This window comes from Meleagris gallopavo, chromosome 4 (assembly GCF_000146605.3).
Source record: "Meleagris gallopavo isolate NT-WF06-2002-E0010 breed Aviagen turkey brand Nicholas breeding stock chromosome 4, Turkey_5.1, whole genome shotgun sequence".
Classification (NCBI taxonomy): domain Eukaryota; kingdom Metazoa; phylum Chordata; class Aves; order Galliformes; family Phasianidae; genus Meleagris; species Meleagris gallopavo.
Genome location: NC_015014.2, coordinates 33,902,594 through 33,917,960, shown reverse-complemented (window position 1 = coordinate 33,917,960; position 15,367 = coordinate 33,902,594). Strand labels below are relative to the sequence as shown.

At 37.8% G+C, this 15,367-nt stretch overlaps 1 long non-coding RNA gene across 5 annotated transcripts in view; it reads left to right on the top strand.

Moving 5' to 3' along the window:
• The first annotated feature begins 6 nt into the window (after nt 1-6).
• Nucleotides 7-15,367, top strand: part of LOC104910709 — a 93,689-nt gene continuing 78,328 nt past the window's right edge. For all 5 annotated transcript variants that reach the window (XR_004159595.1, XR_004159598.1, XR_004159594.1 and 2 more), the window contains exons 1-2: nt 7-415; nt 1,029-1,076. This is a non-coding gene — a long non-coding RNA (uncharacterized LOC104910709). The remainder of the gene's footprint in view (nt 416-1,028; nt 1,077-15,367) is intronic.

Genomic DNA, 15,367 nt, shown 5'->3' with positions numbered 1-15,367 from the left:
GCTGGTGTGGCCGCGTGCGCGCCGTCGGGTGCCATTCGGTGCGCGCGTCCTTATGAAAGCGCTTCCGCGCTTGGAAAGGGCGCGTTCCTGTTGCGAACGGACCGAAGTACTTTTCTGGGCGACTTCTGGCGGTGCTCAGTACGAACGGCACCCCGCTTAGCTTTTAGAAGTTGGATTGCTGTTAGTGCCCCTGTTCTGCTTCAGTCCCTGCTCTCCCCCTGTCCCAGAACGGTCTCGGAGCCCTTCCTTTCCCCCGCTGGGCTTTTCTCGTGCTTCGCTTCCTCTGAGGTTCTAGGCGGGCGCAGCGGCTCGCGGTCCGTCCGTACAGCTGCCGCCTGCGCTGCGTTGGTGTTAGAGCGGGCGAAAGACAGAGCCCAGCGCTCACCGAAGCGAAGTGCAGCTCCTCTCCGCTCTGGTGGGTTTGTTAAGGGTCTCCGCTGCAGTTAGCTGATCTCTGTTTCCAAAAATTGCTTCCTCTGTGTTTTGGCAGAGGTGAACGAGGAGCTGTTGTTGATATGACCGTGCAGATATACTTAATTACTGACAACAGGCAACAGGTTTAATTGCACCTCGCTTCACTGCCAAAAAATTTTGCAATTCTGTTTTTTCTGTTTCCTTAAGGAAAAACATTTCCATTTTACACTGTGTCACTATTTCTCTTAATTCCTTATGTTTCCTGTAAATGTAATCTAATGGTAAGAATGCACATTTTCTATTCTTTTGAACTTATTTTGCAGTACAAAGCTCCCGATGTTTCCCTTTGCCTTTCAACATATTTTTTTTATGACCAATTCATTAATTTTAAGAAGTTTGATCTTTTTAGTCCGTGCGATAACACATTTCTTTTTCTTAAACTTTCCTTTTTACTAGAAGGTCCTTCATCTTCATATTCTTTTTCTTAATCCTCACATAAGCAAGTGCTCCTGTCCTCTGCCAATAACTCCCCTTCACGAAGGCCTGGATATCTGACAATACGCGTGCTCTTTTTCTTTTTGCATTCTCTAATTGTCTTTGTTTCTTTGTTACAGATCCTGAGCTCCGCGGTACCTGATTTGCATTTTCATCACTTCGTTCAGGTCAGTGTCACTCATCTTTTCTGCCAGATCAAGCCCAAATCCCCCAACAGGCAGCGAGGGGATGAGTGCAACTCTTCATGTATCTAGGTCTGTGGTAATCGCTTGACCATACCGTGGCTCTAATGGAGCCACCAAGCTGCGATGGGGACATATGTACTTAAGTCCTGTCGTGTTACTCAACAGGCCTGCTCCATGTGCTGCTGATGCCTGTGGTTCATGTTTAGGGCATGTGTCCAGCTGCGTGACAAGCAGGAGGCTGTGGGGCTCTCACGGAGAACAGCAGGGATACTGCTGTGGGTTAGGGAATTTGTGTGTCTGACAGCCCGCTTCCTGACCAACTCACAGGGACTCAGGAATGAAGATGACAAACTGAGTTATGCATTCTGGCACATCATGAGTTGGCTATCCTTGCTTTAATTATTTCATGCTAAAGCCTTAATTTTCATAAGGAATGTGAAATCCCAGTTGCATTTAATTTGGTTCTCTTATGATTCTTTAGTCTGGTCTAATAGATTGCTCTATTTCTCAGTTGCATTTTGAAGTTATGACCGATTATTTTTTTTTTTAATTCTCTTTTTGTGGAAGGAAATGTCCCCTATTTATCTTGGCTTTTCTGCAACATTTAATGATTGCTTCCCCATGGCAATTGTTAATGAACCTGTGACAATCCAGATTACTGCTGCTCCTTCAAGTTTTTTAAGGCAACTCTAGTCATGCTGTAGTCATTCAGCAGATGAGAAGAAATAATCCATGTGTAGAGTTCATTCCCAGGTTTGGGGCTTTTTTTTTTTGTTTAGTCTTTTAGCCCTGAGGGCGATGTGGACAGGTCTCTCTTGCCAGCATAATAAAACAGTCTGTAAAATAGAAGTTCTGTTTGTTACAAAAGCCCTCTTATCGCATCAACAGATTGTCATATTAAGTCTCAGTAAAATCCAGTTCTTCCTGTGCAGGGAAAGGAAATTTTACCCTGGGTAACAGAGCCTTAGTTCTTCTCCTGTTCTGGTAGATCTCAAGCTCTTCTGAGTTATTTCCTTCTCCACTATAGGGGGAGCTTCTCTACTTACTAGCCCATAGAAAGAGCTGGTACTTTCACCTCCGTCTCTCTTATTTTCTGTGCATTGTTTTGAGTCTCCTTTGGGGGTTTATAATGCTGCCCATCTGAAGTTGTCTGTGCCCAATACTGATGGTGAGTGTTGAGCTTGTTCTTGTTCTGCAGGTTAGACTTTTTGTTCTCTTTCTCCCTCTGTCCATCTTGTGGTGTTTGTAGATCCCGTGTTGGATGCTGTGTTACCTCCTGGTGGGCTGAGGCCCTTCTCAATTGGCTGAACTTCTATGGTTTGTAGTGAAACTTTTCTATTACAGCTGTTTAGTTCTCTGTGCTATGGGAGGGAGCGATGTATGGGCTGTTCTGGGCTAAAGCTTTTCCTGAACATGCCAGCCCAGCCAAGTACCATCTCTGTTTTGTTATGCAAGTGTTATTTTCAAGACTTTTAAATTTTAGATCACAGTGTGTGAGCATTTTACTGTCTTCTATTGTATCTTCACAGCTTTCAGACAGGATTCCTTTGAACTATTATTGTCTGGAAATAACTCTAGAATTAATGTAAAATATTGCACTTTTTAAAATCAGGTTTTCTCTTACCAAGATCAGTTTGTTTTAATTTTTGTTGCTGGTCAAGTTTGTTTTCAGCAGCCTTTGTAGCTCTGAAGTTGAATAAGGTACCTGTGCCAGCTGTCAAAATGACTTCTTAACATGTTGGCCAGTGCTATTTTTTACAAAGTAAACCATGGGATATTGTTATGGGTAGCCATGCTACATTCTTTCATCAACAGCAAGTAAAGAGTGCAACTGGGAAAGAACATTTTGAATCTTAAATGTTCATTAGAAAGAAATTGACTTTAAAAGTGAGTCAGTGTGGGCTAATCAACTGGACTAGGACTTGTATTATAATGAATAAGCTTCTTTCAAATGATTCACTTGGGGAACTTGGTGTAAAGCTCTTTAAAATAACTTGTCTTTTTACGTATTATCAGCAATTCTGAACTTATTTTGAAATTAAAAATATTCAGATAAGTCCTTATTTATTCTAGAAAATGAGGGGGGAAAAAAACAGTTTTGTTACTTAAACCAATGTGAAAATGTCATTTAGCTTGAATGAAGCTATGTCCTGTTAGTGGCCTTCGTGTGCAGTGAAATTGCTTTTGTGAATTTTGAGAGTTTAAAAAGCTACTACTGTGAAACAATGTTCAGTGATTCTTCTGATGGTTTTATCTCTAAGCTACCAGGAGATGGCATCAGGCACATGAGTTATTTGCATCCTTTCAGTTTAGTCTTGAACTGCAGCAAGTTCATTTTACTGAGTACTTGAGTTTAGACAACTTTTAGATGCATTTCTTTGCCGGTTTTTAAAACGTGTTCCAGAATGAAGGAAATAATTGACCTGAAATCAGAAAATAAAGATGTTAGTGATAGAAATTAACTGTACTAAGGTTTTTTTTTTTAAGTAAGTCTGTATGCTTATTTTCCTGCCTGCATCCTGAAAGTTGTAGGTTAATTTTCTTCCTCTGACCTAAATATTTTTCATTATAGAGGCTGCTTTTCTAAGAGATGAAAAAATGCATACATTGAAGTTTTTTTTGTCTATGCATGGGCATTTCCCTTTCTAGTATGGTTTACCATCTGGTGCATCTGGCACATTTAATACATAAAGCGAGAGCTTCTTCCACAATGTCTCAGTCTTGTTTTGAACGCCAAGAACTAGGACATATGTGTAGATCACTGACAAGCCTTTGAGAAGCCAGGAGGAACATTAATATATTGTGGGTATAGTTTTAAATGTATGTAAGTGTGTTTATAAAGGATAAACACTTGTATTTTTGATAATACTTTTTTCATTGACTGTGGTGAAAATCATATTCGTGGCACAGTGAAAGTTTCATCTCATGATAAGGCATTTTGTAAAGGTGCACCTACATTGATTATATCAGCATGTCTATAGAATCATGCATATTTATTCAGCAGTTAACATGGGGCCTTTATGGATGTGATTTCTTTCTAGTTTAGTTTCTATAATTTTCTGTAATTTATGGAATATGAACCATATATATAAGCTGTCACTTTTGTTTACATAATAATTCTTTCAACACTTCTCTGCTTTTGAGCAGATTTCTACCACCATATAGGTGGTGGTACTTGTATTTGAAATGATAACATAGCTTAACAGTACAAAACGTCTTTGAAACAAGCTCCTTATCTAACATTGGATGAAAAATTCCGTTTTGATTTACATTTTGTTGTTGTTACACTAAAGCCAACTTAACTGATGAACAATTCCTTTGAAAGATTTTGAGTAAAGAAGAAAAGTTACAGAATCAGTAAAAGCAGAACTTGAATGACTTTTTCATGCCTTGAAAACTTTGTAGTGCTCAGTGATGTCACGTTGTAGTACTAAAAGGTGATGTGAAACCCACTGAATCCAGCTCTGACTAAATCCCCAATGAAGTACCTGAAGGCTGATGATTGGAAAGATGCATGTTAATCCAGTTCCTGTTATGTCTGAAGTTCTCATACTAATAAATTCATGGAAAATAATACAGTTCTTGGATCGTTTAGACTTACTAATAGATATACCACAGTTTAAATTAGAAACAGGTCTTTTCTAAGTAGCAGCTGAACAGACATATCAGCATAGAATTAAACTGTCATTGTGACATCAGGTACTGAGGTGCATAAGAATACTGTAGATCAGGGCAAATATACCTTGATAGTATCAGAAAGGCTTTTAATAGGGTACTGTCGCACAATTACAGTATCTTTGATAGTTATTTATTGTGCTTGCTTTTTGTTATGTCTTTTCTGATACATAACCAAGATGGACTTTTTCAAGTAATTGTGTCGTGAGAACTGCCTCAGAATTACGATGTCTAAAGAGACAAATAAATTGTGAAACATATAGTGTTTGCATTAGAAATATTTGAAGCAAAAAAAAAAACAACCCCGTGAATCATTCCTTTTACTCTTGAAAAGTGGACTCTTTCTGCATTTTTTTCTTCATTCAGATTCCCATACAAGTTAGGTATCTCATTGTCAGAATGATGATTGTTTCTGAAAACAGGCATGCAAAATTTTCTTGTAATTACTGGACAGCTTAAGAAAACAAGAGAGAATGACTTTCTAAATAAGGTATCTGTTCTGTAAGGAAGGAAGAATGCTTTTGCAAATGTAATAGGACTTGTTGGAACTATACCTTGAGTCTCTCCAACTTGGCAACTGTCCTCATTTCAGTTTGCTGCCTTGGAACGTCTAATCCAATAGTGTGGAGACAATTGCCTGATTTATGAACTTTCTGTTATAGAATACAACTCATCTGCTCTGTTAATTAATAGCAGAAGAACCATGAACAGTTTGTTCATGAGGTGGGTTGTTGAAAACACCTTTATCTAAGCAGTACTTGTATACTTTCATTAATAGATTAAAAGTAACTAAAGATGTCTTTGCACAAAACAGCAATGAACTAGGTATGGGCCATATCAGGTAGAAAATCCAGCTTATACAACTCTACTTCAACCACCTTATATAGGTTACGTGGAAAGTGAAATATTGTATTTCATGATTATTTTTAAGAACATACAAAGTAGCAAATAAGTACTAGGGTTTTTTTTGTTTGTTTTTTGTTTTTTTTTTAGAATTTACTTGTTGATCAGGTTGCCATGTGAGAAGCATGGAAAGAGTTTTTGGGATTATCTTTGTTCTTTGAAATAACAATAAAAAAAATCACTTAATGATAGATCATGAAGTCACTTGCAAAGTAGCCAGGAAAATGAGTGAAGAAAAGATTTGCTAGGACAATTTCAATAAAATGTTTTTATTTTCTAAGCCATTAATGAGACCAAAAGGGCATGCTGTTCACTTGTTTTGTTGTGTAAGGCTGTACTGGCAAAGTTTTTCAGAAAAAAACCAAATTGGAACAGTATTTGAAAGTTCAAGCTAGTTATCTACGTCTCCTGCATAATGGATGGCCTCATCCAAACCTCACGATCTGATGCTGCTAGAAGTGTAAAAATGGAAAACAGATGGCTTAGTAATGTGAGTGCCAGTTTGATGCTAATTGTTCCCTACAGTCTCCCTTCCTGGAAATTTTATTTGAGTGAAAACATGGCATTATTGCTCAAGGTGAGCTCTTCCTTCATTGTAATCTGATAGTTAGCACATGGGTAGACCAAGGGTGGGTAGTTATTCTAAGATTCTGGCCACTTGTGCTACTGAGAAAAATTAATTGAGCTAAAGCAAAGCTTATTTGTATTTGCTGAAGGTGTTGCTGCATCTATGATATGGATAGATGTTAATGAAGAAATCCGTAAATTTGGACTTGTATGTGATGGAGCATCAACCTAAGCAATGATCTAATGTGTCAAAGACAATGAAAAAAAAATTGTAAGTATCATGAACATAAACATTTTCATTACATGCAGTGTTACTTCAGTTGTTGCAGAAGTGCAATATGATCTGTTAAAACAGAAGAGAGAATCTGCAGGTCTTCTGCTAGATGAGAGGAAGGCATTGGGTAATAACCGATGACCCGGATGCATTGAGAAGTCACATCATTGCTTTTGTTGTGCTCTTTGCTTAAGCTACAGAGTGATCCATAGTTTCTGCTTTCTTTACAAGCTCTAAGGGACTGTGCACTGTAACTGTATGACATTTTACAAAGTGACATTGTCCTTTGCAGCTGCTGCAGCTTGGAGTTGGCAATCTGGTTCATTCCTTTCTTGCTGGGGACTTGATATGAATTTGTGCTGATCAGTTTAAGTCAGTGTTTCCAACAAAGGATTTACAAACCCTGGAAGCTCAAATACTGCAGCATCTAACTGGAAAATGCATTGGTCACTGCCATTGCTATGTTTTAAAGAACAGAGATGTTTTATTAATTATATGTAAAGGAGATGCCGCTGTCATGATGCTGACGTTTACTTATTTAATACTGCAATATCAGAACAATCATCTAGCATTGAAGAGACGGGTTCAGTAACTTTTGCAATCAGAGGAGATTCAAACCTTCCTTTCCCTCCCATGACCAGGGAGGTGTTCTTGGCTTCGTGGATGAGGCTGGTTTGACTGGGTGATATTTATTATCCCATCTGTTGAAACTGCTGCAGAACAAAAGGGAATTGAAAATCCATTTGAAGATAAATGGGAGAAGGAAGAGAATGAGTTTTACTGGTCAAACTTGGCAAAGAGTCTAGAGCTGCAGTCCAGCTGCCCAATTATTTTCTATTTCACATACTATTTTTCCATACAATTTCATTTTGCATAAACTTTTTAAAACAGCAAAATTCAAATTTACTGAGTGGCTTGCTCTAAATTAAACTCATGCCAGAAAATATCTTTTAATCTTTCTTTCTAATGACTGATGCATTTTCTATGAGTTTTTATTGTAAACAATGTTAAAAAAAATGCAAAATGATACCAGTGGAAAATGATAATAAAGACATTCAGTCAAGTCACGATAGTAAAATTTAGAAGTATGTGTTGTAATCTTTAATGTTCCCTATTTCTATTACTGAATAATTTTCTAAAATGCTCCAAGATGATTCACCATGTCTGCATGTTGCCTGTGCTAATCTGCTACGTAAAATATCCTGCATCTTTTTGTGTTCTCTTCAACGTGTCCAAAGTTGCATGTAGCTCTTTCCGCACAGCAGCACAACCAGATTGCTGAACTCTCTCTGCGAGGGGCTTTATCTCACTGTGAATGGCTATCTGCAGTTAGTGCCACACATGCACTTCACGTTACACTGATGATGTTTAGATTTCATCTGCGTAGCTGCCATAACCTTGCTCTGTCCTTGAACGCATTTTGGCCAACCAGCTTGCACATAAATTTAGAAATCATCATAATCGCTCCTCACCTGCAGGCTTTTACACATTACCCTTGCTGATTTTGCATTATGTTTACAAAGCAAATTGTACTATCATTCATACAGAGGGAAAAATAATCTAGCCAAGTTCTTTTCATACAGTAGATGAGATGCACGTGCCTACTCCATCTCTAGTAATAACCATGCTGATATTTCATGAAAAAGATGAGGAAACACTGACAGTAACAAACCCGGAGTAAGACTTAAGCAAAAACCTGAAGGAAAAAACACCAACAGCCACATTACGTAGGTATTTTTCAACTTTAAATGGGATGCTCTAGTGCCGGAGGACATGGTCTGTTTGGTGGGTGAGTGCAGTAAGCAAAAGATTTGTGTAACACCTTAAAACATGCAGTAAACAAAAATAACTTGGCAGAGATGATCTCTGTATGGGCGCATTCTTACTAGTAAGCAAGAATCTAGAGTTTAGGATGTGCTGGATTTATTCTCGTGTTCTCATTTACTAGTGTCTTGCTGTGTCGTATTCCTTTTTTAATTCTTTCTTTTTAACCCCAACCACATTCCTCAATTTCTCATACTTTAGAATGGGGCGGCTGTAGTCATGGTACCATAAGTAAAAGGGTTTTGAAGATTTTGTGGTGTTTTTCTGGGCGCTACTCATCAGCTGCCTCTACTTGAGAGAGTTGTTTTAGTATGTAGTTAGAATAAGCTGATTGCAAGTCCTGATTGCAACTAAAACTGGAAAATGAGTGGCTTTATGTTTGCATGGAGAAATAATGTGAGAAAGTACTGGCTGCACAGTATCTTGAGACTTCTCTAAGATTTTGGCAAACTGTTCAGGTATTTTAAAAAGGCCCCATTTCTTGAGATGATAAATCATGATCAAGTATGATTTAGCCAACTTTCACTGTGTTAAAAGCTCATAAAGATCAACTGCAACTACTATTAGAGAGTAGCTCATGTCTGAGTTGCTGAGACAAAGAGATAACTGGTTTGTGTGCAGATGGCAATGATTGCCTTTGTGGGGCTTCTGAGAAGGGAGAGAGAGATGCTTTTCACCTTCACAATTCAGTGTTTGATGTGACTTTAAATGCATATTGGAAAATGTTGTAAGGTTCTAATTCACAAACTGATCCTGACATACATATTAATGAATAATGACATCAAGGTACTATTGCCAGATTTGGATAAAAGCAAGTACATATCGGTTTGAAACAGAATACCTATGCAGTGCAGCAACTTTTGTTTTGATACAGGGAAGTGCTGTTGTGTTAAATAAATCTTGGTCTTCCTTAAATTGTTTTCCTTCATTTTTAGCATTGATTTTGCCAGCATTTCATTCCTACTCAATGCTGTTATGACTTTTTTTTTCCTTCTTTTTCTCGTTACAAATATGTTGTCGTTATCTTTGAATGGTGGAGAAGGAAATGGTACAAAAATATGGAATTAGAACTGCAGGTCTCCCTTATTCTCACTTCCAATTTGTAGTGTGCAGTTATCAACATCTTTAACTTCATTAAAATAAGATTTTATGGAGTCTCTCTTTTCCTGCATTTTCTAAAGATGTTGTTACTTAGTTGTATGCTTGAGGAATTGGCTTTAATAATTAATGTTCTTATATCTCGTTAACCGTATTACTAAGTGAAACTCTAGAGGCTAGGCTTATGTTAGAATAGGCTTACTGGTTATAACTGAACTCATTTTAGTTGAAGCAAAATCATTGTTCCTAAAAAGAATGTTCTCTTCCCATCAAGACTCCATTCTATTTGACACAGTGACTGCTCACGCTCTGAGAATTTAAAAATCATTTTTAGTGATTTATGGACTGCTGTTGCTAATATTTCCATGATCCTGTTAAAAATGAGTGTGTTTTTTTCCCTCAGTGGCCAAGTTTTGTATTTCAAATAAGCAAAATGTCAATTAAACTGAAAACAGGTTTAAATCATGTATATACTGAAATTAGCAGCTGCTTGCTGGCAGATTTTATAAATCATCGGAATCTGTCTGTGTCGGAGGAAAATTAAAAACAATGTTCTGAATAATGTAAGAGACCAGGGAAGGTGTAAATATACATGGAATATCAAGTGAAATAATCACAACTGAGTTGAATTCGAAATATTCCTCATTTGTATTTGCAATGTTAGATGCGCTTGTATTATTCTTAGATATGTTTTTGTGTATGTAAGTGTGCTGGTGTGAGGAGTTACTCTATCCTAGTTGCAGGACTTCGCCCTTCCACTTGTCCAACTGCACAAGGCTCCTGTCAGCCCATTTCTCAATCCTCTTGATGTCCTTTTGGATGGCAGCATGACTCTGGGTTGCATCTGTCATTCCTTCCCTTCTCTGAACAGTTTCATCTCTAGAGAAGAAGCTTCAGCAGCCTGATAAATCAATAGGGTCTTTTAAATTTTCTTTTTTTTTTCTTTTTTCTTTTTTTCCCTTGTTGTAGTCTAGTGGAGTTCCTTTGCCATCTCTGGGCTTTGTGCACAAAGGCTCTGGGACTAAAGAATCTCCTTTGTCTCTTGGCAGTGCAAGAGTTCACAGCCGCAGATGCCTCACACACCATAGAAAGACTGGACTTTCTTAGGAAATTTGGCTGAATGGGAGAAATTCGGGCAGAAGATTTAAATCTGCCAAAAGCATCTGTTTTTCTTGTTTCATCAGAGAGAGACATGGTGAACACTCTGTCAGTGACAGCGTAGTGATTCTGCTGCTTCCAGCATGTTGTGATGGAAAGGTAAGCAGCAAAGTTTGGCATCTGTGTAGTATGAAAACATCTTTGGTTGCATTTGTCCGAAATAAAGAACAGCAAACAGAAGTTCTAACCGTTAAGGTGTCCCAGTAGTAGCAAGAATTCTAAGTGATTTTATAATGGAATATATGACTGGATGTCTGATAGTGGTTTACTGGACTTGGTCTCTTCTGTCTCTAGTCTTGCCTTTCCTCTGAATACTGGGTGAATTGATGCAGCAAATATAACATCTCGTGATTATGATGGAGTGAAAACTTTCAGCCCTCATCATGACAAAATCCACATCAGAATACGTTCAGATGTGATGTGTAATGTTCCATTATTCCCTATGGAAATATTCAGCAAGACAAGCTCAGTTAAACAGTGAAACTGGTGTAGCTATACCATATCTGCAATTGTGTAATTGAGGGCAGGCTTTGGCATAGTACCTACGAGGCCAGATGTCTGCCTGTAACTCACAAAAAGCAATAAGTATTGAGGATATTTATAACCTGATACTTCTTAATAAGTGATTCAAATTGGATGCTTGAGTAAATGTACTTTTCATTAAATTATTCTGGCGATCATACAATTTCTGTTTACAAGTGATTGAAACAGTAGTTTTTCTCAGTAAACAGACATAGTACACTGACCTGCTTGTTTACAATTAACATTATAAAAGCTGCAGTATGTATTTCCTGCAAAGAAGATGTTTTTTTCTCCTTTTGTGCACAGTTGTCCACAGTGCATTTTATCATAGAGGAGATCACTTTATCAGTAAATCTATTTAGCTGTTAGTGCTGAAAGGAGGCACAGGAATAAAGGCGTTCAGATGGGAAGATCCCCACGCTTAGTATTTACTGCTGCTGAACACAGTCTTATAGAGTAAGTGCTGAGACTGATAATTTCATTAATATTCACAAGTCTGAGAGCCAGGCTGCTTAATTTTTCATGAGTTACTGCTCTTTATTTAAGTTTACTTCTTAAAATACTTTTGGTGCAACGTAAGTGCTGTGTAGTGAAAACCAAGTTTTGTGATGGGTGATGTCCATTGTTGAATGTTTGTGACTCTTGATTCTTTTCCTTTCCAGAGAGGCCACAGTCTTTGATTGCTGCATATTCCATGAATTCTAGGTTGCTAATTTTAAAGATTTTTAAAATCCATGGGTACTGTGTAGGTATCACTTTTGAAGCAACAGTTTCATTGAATGCATGCTTTTCCTTAAAATTGCTTATATCCACTGGGTATTTATGTACATGAAATATGATAGATGGCATTGTGTGTGATTTTGATTAAAGCACCAGCTGATCTTGGCACTGCTAACTGAAGATTTAAGTTGAGATTTAAATCATGACTAGCAGTATTTTGGGTCTGTCTTTGATAGAAATAGTTCTAACTGACACTTATGAAAAAAGCAGTTGTTCCATTAGAGTGTGAGGGAGGTCAGCACTGTCTGGTAAATGCTAAAAGGCTGGTATTTCTAGAACCCCATAGGGAGTGTTTGATGTCAGTATTATTAAAACAGAGGTCATACAATTGAAGTGTATGATTCTGTCTCAAGAGCACAGTCAAGGGAAAGTACCAGATTATAATGCACAGACATAAGCAATAGTCTGAGTTTGTACATGTGTCCTGTGAAAAGTTACAGGAAGTTTTATCTACCAGGAGTTACTTCATCAAGGAGGAAATGGGCTGATCAGAAGATTATGAACATAAAATACAGAAGTCCATAGAATTTTCTGGATTTATCCAGATTTACTAAAAAGAAAAAAAAATATTATATGCCTGTTCAGCTTAAGTTCTTAACTTCTGTTCTACAGGAAGTTAAAACAGAACACACTTTTAAAAATATTATCTCCTGATTTTTATTTTTATAATAGCTATAGTGTAATATACATAATTTCTGTGCTATCACATCAAAATTTAACATGAGCTTATGTGGATTATGAATTGTATTGTAGTCATATTAATAATATTCATGGGAAATAGAGGAGAAAGCGGAAAAGTAGATGCTTCTAAGATTGGTTAAGACCTAGATTTAGATGAAAATTTTCTGACTAAGTATGGTTTTGACAGTAAATGTGATTAAATGAAATTTTCAGTGAGAAAGTAAGATTTGAGATTAATAGTGTTGGAACTTCATTGGTTTTTCATTTTTCATCATGAGGTGATATTTGTTCAGGCTGTAAGAAAGCATTTTGACAAAACCTCTTTTTAATTTAATCATTTAACATCTTGCTGTATGGGTAGAGCAAGGAAGTAGTAGGCACTGAATTGAAAGCAAAGAGGTAGTTTTCCCACTAGTAGCTGAACAAGACACAAGAGCATTCTAGGTGGGAAACATTTTAAGAGTAGGAAAGGTAAAGGGTTGTGTATGCTGTCCACACGTATGTGTTCTCCATCTCATTGACCATCTGCCTGAGAAAGGATCTGTTCAGAGCTCATAGTGTTTCAATTGCTGGCAGTGTTGTAGGGCACATTTTGTCAGAGGGGTGAGAGGCTTCAGAGGTGTGAATTGTGGGAGTGCAGCATTCACAGAATCACAGAATCGTAGGGGTTGGAAGGGACTTCCAGAGATCGAGTCCAACTCCCTTGCCAAAGCAGGTTCCCTACACCAGGTCACACAAGTAGGCGTCCAGGCGGATCTTGAATATCTCCAGAGAAGGAGATACTCACGGCCACACAAAATCCAGAGCTGGGAGGCTTTAACGTGGCATTTAAGAAACAAAATAATTTGCTTTCTACTAATCCTGGAAAATGTGACTGTATTGGCATGTGGACAGAAATGTTAACATAACACCATATCTTCTGTCTACGATTTCACATAGCTTTCAGAGAGCTCGATCTCTTGCCACAGTTCAGAAAAAAAAATGTAAGTATATGCTAATAGTTTTCCATTATTATTGTGTTGAGTTTTACTTCTGTTATTTTATTTTAGCTTTGTTCAGGCAAATGTTTAAAGAAAAAACAGTACTCTAAGTGGAAGCTAATCAGAATGTATTCCTAAATAATCATTTAAATGTTGGAAATGTAGAGAAAAACAGATCTGTGATAAAATAGGGTCTAGTAGTTGATGTGCTTTTTTAATTAGAAAAGATAAAATATTACCCATGAAAACTCTTCTTCATGCTCATTTTGGGCCAAAATAGCTGCTTTTGTTGAAGAAGGGGAAAAAAATCATTGACTCGACTTACTGTTCAGTATCAAAATTAGTTTGGGATCTTTGCTGCCCTGGTAGAGCTTTATTACTATCATGGTAAGGTGCTAAGCCTTTGCCAAAGTGTTGTAAATAAATCTGTCTTGGAAGTAAAAGACAGCTGTAGTCATAGATGTGCCAGGTGGTCCCAGCTCAGCACTAACCTTGTCCCTGAGAATCCCGCTTTCAGTGTTATCCAGATCTTCTTCCTAGCCCAGTCGTAGCTGTTCACAGCATGCTTGGGCTCTCTTTCTTGTGTGCCCATAGCTGATTTACAAGCAGAAACAGGTACCTGTCCTAAAACAACTTTGGGGACTCTTGTGAATCCATGTGCAGCTAGAGATCAAAGCTGATAGCACTGTGTGTACCCTTCACTGAAGCATAGGAACATGTTAGGATTCATGGATTTCTTCACTACTCTCTGCTGTGCAGTGTAGCACTTCTATTGTAACTGAAGAGCTGTGCTCTTTGGAAGCTTAGTTATATCATTTGCTTGATGGCTGTTATATAATTTCTGCCCCGTCTTCATTAATTCAGTTTATCTCCTGAATGTGAATGTTTCTCTTCAGTGGGAGTCTGTTGCTGTTCTCCTGCTGTTGGGTGTGCTTGAGAAAGGCACTGTAGCCAGGGTTGTTTTCACACGTGCTATGAAGCAGCGTGCTCCACAAAGGATGTCTTCATTCCAGTGTTAATGACTTGCTCAGTGAATGTTAGCAAATTCTGTTGTGTCCATATGTTCAATATATCTTTCCTGCATTGTTTAATTAATCCCTAGTGCCTTCACAACTCTTGCACAAGGGGTAAGATTGCTAAAATTAAATTCCAGTAAGTGGGATTCTTTCATTGTTTAGTCACTCTTAATGTTCATTTTGCTATTTTGCTGTGAAGAACTGAATTATAACATTAACCATAGACAATTCTGAATGAGATTCATTTGAATTCCCATTAACTGTAACTGGCTTTTCTTTTACTGAATATAAAAACCAGACTGTCTCTAATTAACTTCGAAAGTACTCCTTTTTACACAAAGACTATCCCAGGGGAGAATTGGCAGACCTCCCCTTAGAGCTTTTTTTCCACATTCCTGTATGCAGAAATGCACTGGATGATTAGTGTAAAGCCACACCATTTGTTTGCTATGAGACTTCCCTTAAATGCGAGTGTTTTCATAAAGATGCCACCCAAGGGAGTGGAACTTCCTGGTCATGCAGTGAAGTTTGGAGTGCAACGGAGGGAGAGTTGTGAATATTTGTTGAGATGAACACAGAGGAATACAGGGTACTTAAAGAGATGGTGATACCTGGGTAATACTAGGGTATTTGCAGTAACTGTTTGCAAAAAGTAAGTTAGTACAATTGGGTTGTCTCCATCACACAAGTAGTTAGTTTTCCTCTCTTAATTCCTACGGCCTGGGTGTGCTTTCTGTTGTTTGTCCTGTCTTCTGTCCATTTCTCTTTCAAATCTTGGGGTAGGTAATGTGTATG